We start from the raw sequence: 10,207 nt of genomic DNA, 5'->3' as shown, positions 1-10,207 counted from the left end.
AGATGTTAGGAACCAATCGGATATGTTTATCGATGTGACGTCAAGAACCAGCATGGCGGCCTGCACGTTCGAATGAAAGAACCAAATCACAACACACTTAAAACATCGGATTTAAAGTCAGTTAAAAGTCCGTTTAAAGTTGTCTTAGTTCAATAAACAAGTCGTCTTTAATTCAGCCAATGCCGAGCAGTGGAGATAATGCTGCAGGGGGTTTTATAGTGGAACTATATGAGCATGACTCTCCCACTCCCACCGGCTAAACTGAGTCCGCGGAAGTTTGGAGTCATGTTTAACAGACTGAGAACAAACAAATCAGGGAAAAGCCCAAGAAGTACCCAACGTTCACTCTCTGTCGGGATTTCAAATACTCTTAAACGTAAGATTGGTGTTCATTATGTAGCCAGCTAACGCTCTCGACGTAGCTATGTGCTTATAGGCTAGCTAACCGTTTAGCTAGTAATGGTGCGTTCGTTTATAACTGGGAGGTGGCAAATTGCGACTTGCTACTAGGAATGATTAAATAAAACACCGCATGAACTCGCACTTCCTCGTCGCAAATTCGGATATGTTTCTCAGCCCCCAGTTGCTCGAATGCACTAGATATAACTAGGTAACTGTGATATAATGGTATATAGATATAACTAGGTAACTGTGATATAATGGTATATAGATATAACTAGGTAACTGTGATATAATGGTATATAGATATAACTAGGTAACTGTGATATAATGGTATATAGATATAACTAGGTAACTGTGATGTAATGGTGTATAGATATAAATAGTAACTGTGATGTAATGGTATATAGATACAACTAGGTAACTGTGATGTAATGGTATATAGATATAACTAGGTAACTGTGATGTAATGGTATATAGATATAACTAGGTAACTGTGATGTAATGGTATATAGATATAACTAGGTAACTGTGATATAATGGTATATAGATATAACTAGGTAACTGATATAATGGTATATAGATATAACTAGGTAACTGTGATATAATGGTATATAGGTATAACTAGGTAACTGTGATATAATGGTATATAGATATAACTAGGTAACTGTGATATAATGGTATATAGATATAACTAGGTAACTGTGATATAATGGTATATAGATATAACTAGGTAACTGTGATGTAATGGTGTATAGATATAAATAGTAACTGTGATGTAATGGTATATAGATATAACTAGGTAACTGTGATGTAATGGTATATAGATATAACTAGGTAACTGTGATGTAATGGTATATAGATATAACTAGGTAACTGTGATGTAATGGTATATAGATATAACTAGGTAACTGTGATATAATGGTATATAGATATAACTAGGTAACTGTGATATAATGGTATATAGATATAACTAGGTAACTGTGATATAATGGTATATAGATATAACTAGGTAACTGATATAATGGTATATAGATATAACTAGGTAACTGTGATATAATGGTATATAGATATAACTAGGTAACTGTGATATAATGGTATATAGATATAACTAGGTAACTGTGATATAATGGTATATAGATATAACTAGGTAACTGTGATATAATGGTATATAGATATAACTAGGTAACTGTGATATAATGGTATATAGATATAACTAGGTAACTGTGATATAATGGTATATAGATATAACTAGGTAACTGTGATATAATGGTATATAGATATAACTAGGTAACTGTGATATAATGGTATATAGATATAACTAGATAACTGTGATATAATGGTATATAGATATAACTAGGTAACTGTGATATAATGGTATATAGATATAACTAGGTAACTGTGATATAATGGTATATAGATATAACTAGATAACTGATATAATGGTATATAGATATAACTAGATAACTGTGATATAATGGTATATAGATATAACTAGGTAACTGTGATATAATGGTATATAGATATAACTAGGTAACTGTGATATAATGGTATATAGATATAACTAGATAACTGTGATATAATGGTATATAGATATAACTAGGTAACTGTGATATAATGGTATATAGATATAACTAGGTAACTGTGATATAATGGTATATAGATATAACTAGGTAACTGTGATATAATGGTATATAGATATAACTAGATAACTGTGATATAATGGTATATAGATATAACTAGGTTACTGTGATATAATGGTATATAGATATAACTAGGTAACTGTGATATAATGGTATATAGATATAACTAGGTAACTGTGATATAATGGTATATAGATATAACTAGGTAACTGTGATATAATGGTATATAGATATAACTAGGTAACTGTGATATAATGGTATATAGATATAACTAGGTAACTGATATAATGGTATATAGATATAACTAGGTAACTGTGATATAATGGTATATAGATATACCTAGGTAACTGTGATATAATGGTATATAGCTCGAATGCACACAGGTCGGAGGTAGGTATTTTGCCACTAGCGACTTGCCACCTCCGACCACAAACGAACGCACCATTAGTATTACGCATTACTCTTGACTACCATTCAGCATTGGCTAGCTAACGGTCAGTTTACGTTTGCTGGTTTTGCAAAAACGTGTCTTCCTCATCTACTCGTAGATGTAACCATGTCATGTAGTGCAATTAAAGTGAGTGAGGTGTACCACTTCAAGTGCCACTCTAGCAAATATTTAGATTTGGTTTTGTTGTAAGGAAGGATATACAGTAACGTTACAGCCAAAATGATATCTAGTTCAATATTCTCATACACTGATTTGTTTTAACCAAGCAGTGATCGGTCACCATCTTTCACCTTATCAGGTTTAGAGACCCCCAAACGGAGAGCAAGAACCAGATATGCCGGCTTGAGTCACGGAGACTCCCCCAGTGATGGAGAGCTGCAGCAGGACATCATATGGGACCCCACATCACCTACTGACAACCAAAGTGAGTACTGACACATCCATGAGGAGTGGAACAGACACACAGAAGAAACACAGTCTCACAAGAAGCATAGCCTATTCAGAATATCTTATTAAGTCTTATTTGTTAATTGAAGTATGTCCGTTTTAATTTCCCAGGGCAAGGTTCACGAGACACCAGAGCTGTCAAAATCTCAGACATTGCCGACCGCATTGCTCCAAAGGTCAGTATTTAGATCCCTACTGAAACTTACTGATTGCGCCAGCTTTGTATACTCAACTGTGTAAATATAGTTTGTATCACCGACGTCGCAACGTTGATGATTTAGTATCTAATATGCATTGCATTATCTGCTTAGTAGGTAGGTACCCAGCTAGCAGGGAATGTTCCCACAACATGGGCGGACATTCCCTACACGTTATGCTAATATTTTCACATTCTTAGATCATTTTTAGAACAAATTATGGCTAGCTGGGTCGGTAGGTATATACTTTATTACTTTATCAAGGGTAAATTGCAATAGATTACAAAAGCCATATTCAAGGAACAAAAATCCAGGTACTAAACGGGCCCCAGGGCTAAATGATTAAAGGCCGCAGTATTGATGAGCTTTAACTGTCTCGGTTAAAGGAGTAGTAAAGGGAAAATGCATGTTTAGCCCTGTTTTAAGGTTACTTATGATCATATACAATGGTTCAGATCAAAACGTTGACAAAACTAGCACTTTTGAGAAAGTCTGATAATTGCTCTACCACCGTTTTGGAGAAGTTCAACCAGTCTATTGTCTGTAAGGGAGGAAACAAAAGCAATCTGTCGAAATAATTAGCAAAGCATCGTGGACAGATGCAGTGTTTTCGACAGCTACCACTACTGTACCACTGCTAGTAACGCTAGTTCATCTCTCGTTGCCCCTCCACTTCTGGTATGTTTGGTATTAGTCAGACCGGGCTGCAGAAATAACATGTGTAATAACAAGCAGATCGCTTCCTAGGGATGCCTGGGTTGCTCAAACAAAGTTGAACATAACCCCACATAAAGCTACCAGCAACTATTCAGAAAGACTGCATTCTATGTCTTTTCAGGATGGCAAACCTGCTAGCATGGAGTCCCCGTTAATGCAGTGGATTGGGGACAGTTCAGTCCTTTGTACCCCTGAAGTTCGTCCACCTAGACTCAGGAGGACGTCAACACGGTGAGTTGACATTGTAACGAGTGACCTAAGACAGTTTCGGTGTAAGCATAAATTGAAAGTTGTCCGCTCAGTTACCATAAGTTGAATATATTTGATCATCCCTCAAAGGCTAATTTGACTACTCACTGCTAATAACTGATTCTCTTTTTACTCTTGTTGTTTCAAAGGCAAAGCGATGTGGACTTGGTGAAACTGGCCAGGCAGTTTGACATCAATATGCACAACCAAGACAAAGAGAGTATTGAACTCACAAACACCATTAGTAACCTCGACACAAGCAAACACAAGAACGTCCCTGGGCAAGAGTCTGGTGAGACGGTGCCCCCGAGCCGCGTGGGGGGCGTCACCAGTCTGGCATCCAAGTCCCAGCAGGTGGAGGAGGAGCTGCAGGCCTTGTTTGACGGGCCGACCCAGCGAATCAGCGGGCGTCTGAGTCAAAGTTCATCAGCTTCCACTTGCTCACAGCCTGGGGTTTCCCACCCCAGAACCCAAGGGCCAGAGGTCAAATCCAGCAGGTCTGGTCATGTATCAGGTCCTGGTAAACAGGACGACATGTCCAAGGGCACGGCGGTCAATGTAGACTTTGACGACGACTGGGATGACCTCTTCGATGACTCATTGCTGGAAATGAATTCCGAGGTACAGCCAGAAGTGGCATCCAAACCCAACTCGCGTATTAGCAGTAGATTAAGTACCAGCAAAAGTGAACCTGCAATGAAATCTCTTCCACCTTTCTCTGCTTCTAAGCCTACAAGTGTGCTCTCGCCTGGTCAGGCTACAAGTGTACCCACCCCAGTGAGCAGGAGCAGCCTCATTGAGCTATGTCCCAAACCAAAGACCACCAACAGAAGCACTTTCAAACTAGATTCCAATCCCAGCTTCCAAGGAAAGACTGCTGTCACCAAAGACGTGCCCAAACCTAGCCTTACTAAAGTAAAACCTCACCCTGACCAGACCAGGCCTGACCAGGGGTGTTCTACATCCAGATCTGACCAGGGGTGTTCTACATCCAGATCTGACCAGGGGGGTTCTACATCCAGATCTGACCAGGGGGGTTCTACATCCAGATCTGACCAGGGGTGTTCTACATCCAGATCTGACCAGGGGTGTTCTATGTCCAGGCCTAACCAGGGGTGTTCTACCTCCAGGCCTAACCAGGGGGGGTCTACCTCCAAGCCTGACCAAGGGGGGTCTACCTCCAAGCCTGACCAGGGGTGTTCTACCTCCAGGCCTAACCAGGGGGGGTCTACCTCCAAGCCTGACCAGGGGTGTTCTACCTCCAGGCCTAACCAGGGGGGGTCTACCTCCAAGCCTGACCAGGGGTGTTCTTCCTCCAGGCCTGTCTCCTCTCTGCCTGCTACCTCTGACCTGGAGACAGGGGACTCTGGGAAGGTTTTCTCCGATGAGGACCTTCAATCCGTTTTTGACTCCGAGTCCCAGTGGGATGATGGGGACGATGACGAACTGCTGTGCCGGGTGTGTGACACCGTGGAGAGAACCTCCAACAGTCAGCCAGAGCCTGAGGGCTCCTCCGGCCGCCAGGACAACCAGCAAACCGCACCTTTGCCCGTTCGTAGAGACAGGACCGTGAATAGAGGGCTGCCATGCGGATACGTCCGTTCTAACTCTTCGCCAGGAACCAGCAGCGTTGCTGTGAACTTTCAGGGATGGAACATTAAGTCCAAAGCAGACAACAACCAATCCCGGATGTCTCTGAGCTACTCGGGGAGCGGGCCTGGCAAGTTTACCCAGATCAGGAGCGCGCCTGGCTGGGGAGCAGTTGGTTCTTCTTCCGCAACCTTCCAACCCGTGGATGCCAAGTCAACTGTCCAGCAACATACGGTGACGGCCAGAAACGCAAAGAACTCCAACTCTCATCACGCACCATCCAAGAGACCTCTGGCTGACTCTGTGGTCATGACCAACAAAGGTAAGCTCTGTGCGCCTGCGTTACATGCATTAGTGGCTGGCCCCTAAGAGCACATTAGCCCAATCAGGATGTTTATCTAAGGCCTTATCCACTTTGCACTCAAACCTGAGCTGGCCCAGTTTGATGAAGAGACGGCTGTTGAGTAAGGGCTCTTAAACGAGGTTTTGCTTCAGTGTAATACCAAAAATCTAGAATGTGATTGGGCAATGCATTCTTATGCACACTTTAATGGATCGCCCAAGTGCTTCTTGTGATATCAGCATGCCACCGTAGCTCCCAATGCTCCTTCTTCACCTAGTTATTCTACTGCATTTGCCAGAGTAGTGTGCATTATAAACTCTCATGTCAAATGTAATCTTTTCAACTTACCGTCCCTTATTTTAGTTTTGATCACCAGCCGGATGGAGAGATGCTCACAGGCTGAGATTGAGAGGAAGAAGCAGGAGGCCTTAGCCAGGAGGAGAGCCCGGATCCTGGCGTCCCAAAACTCCGGGGGAGGGCAGTCTCAAAAGGGTGACTCAGCAATGTGAGGCTCGTTAAGAGGCACTAAAGCAAGGAGATAGAGATTATCTCTCTCTCTCTCTCTCTCTCTCTCTCTCTCTCTCTCCCTCCCCCTCTGTCTCTCTCTCCCCCTGCCCCCCCCCCCCCATGGTTGAAATGTAACATAGACATTTAGAGAGAAAAAAAAAACATTTTGTTATATATGTTATCATATATGATATATTTTGTTATATAGTTATCATGGTGCCCATTTCCTATGTCATATTATGTTCTGTTAACGGGGCCAAACTGTGAGTGTGACTGCCTTGATTATTCATGTCTTTGTCTGACCCATGACTGATGAAAATGAACACTTGCCTTTCAATAACTGATTTGGGCTGTAGTATTGGTGAATCCTCACCCATCACCCCTGTAAGGTGATGTGATTGTACAAGACGCAAACAGAACTGGTAGTTGGGTCAGGTCTATGTCCTGGAAGTTTGATTTGTAATTTTGTAATCAAAGAGTTTCTAAGTATTATGTAACATCTCGGAGTGTATTATCAGAGCTTAAAATAAGTGTTATCTGATTTTGTACTTGAATATCCTTTGTTAGGAATGAGTAGATTTGATTGGAAGCGTTTTTTCAAAGCCCAGTTTTTATCTTTGTTCTGTCGTTCCTCACTATACCTTGTGTCTTCGTCTTGTTCTAAATTCGCAGCGGTCAGAATGGAGGAAGTTAAAGTCTGAATGTCAAAGTTACACAAGGACAACTGTGATCACCTCTCTGTCGTTTCATCCTTGGGAAGGGAGTAACCATTAAAATAGAACATGTCACCTGTCACATTTATTCAAATCTGTAGTGTGTAGATTAAATCTTATTGAAACTGGTGAGAGATCCAGCTACTTAATATGATGACTACTTTTGCAATAAAAACATTTCAACAGTTTGGATTGTTTAAGCTTGCCTTCCTTTCAGAAATGTCAATGTTTCTAGAGTAGCAGACTGACAGAGCAGGGATTACTTTAATATGAGACTAATATTGAGATTAATTTACTTTCTTCTCACACACCTGCTGTATTGGGGGTTGTGTTACAATGTTTTTCTTTGTACTCCCCAGAGAATCCCCTAGTGTTCAAACCCCAACACCAGCCATTACAGGCCAGGTACAAACACACCTGTGTGTATGTATTCCTGTGTGTGTTTGTTTCGAAGGGTGTTGTAGTGTGTGTGTGTGTGTGTGTGTGTCACACACGGTACCAGGCGAGTGTTACGATGCCCTCTTCCTCCCCACCACCATGACTGTACAGTACATCAGGAGTGTTTTGGCACAGGCATAAAGGCTCATTTTTATGACTGTGATTATGGTTATGATGATGGCCTGCATTTATTTCAACTATCTTGATGAAACCTTGCGAGGCCAGCAGGTGTGGAGCAGGTACAATATGGCCCTCGCTGAGGGATGTCTGCAGCGCGGCCTGGGAGCGCCGGAGAAGCAGCGAGCCAGCCTCAGCGCGCCCCCCTCGCGCTATACACACAGCAATTTCTGATTATTGAATGGGAGAGGCGCGGTAGCTACTAGAGCGGTACAACGCTGCTCTTTGTGGAGAGAGAGAATGCTTTATGACTGTTAGCCTGGCGTAAGGCAGTAATGGCTGCTCCATTATGTTACCATGGTACCTGTCTGAAGCTCTTTTTTGATATAGAGAAGAAAACGTTTTTCTTTCTGGAGATTTTGCAGTTCATTGATCATTTAGACATGAATCGACTTGTAGTTTCAGGGATGGTCGACCAGTGCTGTGGAGCAAAGGTCAAAAGAAGGTTGACTGACGTTATGTTCATGTTTAAGAAAACGATTACACATTATCATCTAGATCTTACCCCTTCAGCTAAGTGGACGGCAGTACAACAGTTGACATTTGTCAGAGAGAGAGTGACGGTGATTCTGACAGATATGTGTTTTGAAGTGTGGACATTTCCCCGCGGTGGAGGAGATTCTTCTGCAGGAGCTGTTGAGAAGTCTTCCAGCCCGAGATCATCATTCATCCATTATGATCAGGGCGTGAAGTTGATCCCAGTCATCCAGGAAAGACTCAGGACATGTATAATGGCTCAGGACATGTATAAAGACTCAGGACATGTATAATGGCTCAGGACTTGTATAATGGCTCAGGACATGTATAAAGACTCAGGACATGTATAATGGCTCAGGACATGTATAAAGACTCAGGACATGTATAAAGACTCAGGACATGTATAATGGCTCAGGACATGTATAATGTCAAAACCATTTAGTGGAATTTCATGCTGTGTTTTCATGTGATACACAACCTTAGCAAAAACAATTGCTTGAAGAAAACAATAGTCCTGTATTCTCGATCAGTCCCATAAATACGTTTACGAATTCCTCGGGCTGGCAGTTACCATGCACCACTCATCAGGTGGCCCGCCTCCCATTTCTAAAATAAAAACTATTGGTTGGGGCAGATGGTATCCCCCCCCCCCACACACACACACACACTCTCTCTCTCTCTCTCTCTCTGTTGTGATAGCTTTCCCATGCTGTGAGGCTGTACAGGAGAGACTATGAGTTGTTTTCATAGCTTGGCCCCTCATAGATTACCTCCCAATGAATGACTAATGCCCCTAATGCAACCACACACACACACACACAAAGACACGCACACACCAGACATATACACACACACACATTCTTACACGCTCATACAATACACTCCTTCCATTCTCTCACCACTCATACACATGCATATCTCACATAAACACACCTAAAAAACCTTTTCCATTCTCACACACACACACACACACACACACACACACACACACGGAGGCAGGAACCTGTCAGCAGCGTAAATGACCTGTGAAGAGTTCCACAGTGCGTGTCATTAGGCAGCTTTAGATTTGTTTCAACAGCGCTTCACCTGAGGGCCCCTTCACAGGACCCCAGGTATGACCAACCCACTGGGGGTAATGCCACATTCCCCAACTCCCTCTGCAGGGGCGTGTGTGCGTGTGTGTGTGTGTGTGTGAGAGAGAGAGAGAGAGAGAGAGAGAGACATGGAATGAGAGAGCCCCACGTTTGGATTTCAGGGTGTAGCCTACTGCATGATAGCCTTTATAAAAGGGTGTGCTGTTCTTTATACTGTTCCTTATCTACTGTATCTAGGCCTACTTTATCTTGCAATGCAGAGATAATGTCGTAGATTTCTGTGACCTTTCTCATATATTTTGAAAAAAAGTGTGTATTTGTTGGCCTTGAGAATGAGAGTTCCCATTAATTCATTGTAAGCTGTGAGATATACTGTTAGTCTCTCTCTGTGCTTGCACATTCATGTATTTTTAAGCTTGTGTGTGTGTGTGTGTGTGTGTGTGGGGGTGGGGTATTTTTAAGCTCATATATAGGTGTGTATTATAAAGTTGTGTAATTGGTGAGAGGTCGTATACATCATCATTTTGGTTTGGAGCACATACATTTAGAAGTTATTTTTCACCCAGACATTTTCAATTGGCCCGTGGTAAGTCAACATTTTGCAATCCACTCACTCTCATCCATTTCTGAGATAACATGGAATGCCATTTCTTGATTGTGCCCAGTGCTCATGTGTACTTTTATCTTTTTCACCCAATCAGATGTCTGCTCAGCGTCATGCCATCTATGCGCTCCATTAGGCGCGCTGATAAGAATCCTCCGTCT

The sequence above is a fragment of the Borostomias antarcticus genome (genome assembly GCF_949987555.1).
Source record: "Borostomias antarcticus genome assembly, chromosome: 25".
Lineage (NCBI taxonomy): Eukaryota > Metazoa > Chordata > Actinopteri > Stomiiformes > Stomiidae > Borostomias > Borostomias antarcticus.
Note: the sequence above shows the minus strand (reverse complement) of the source record.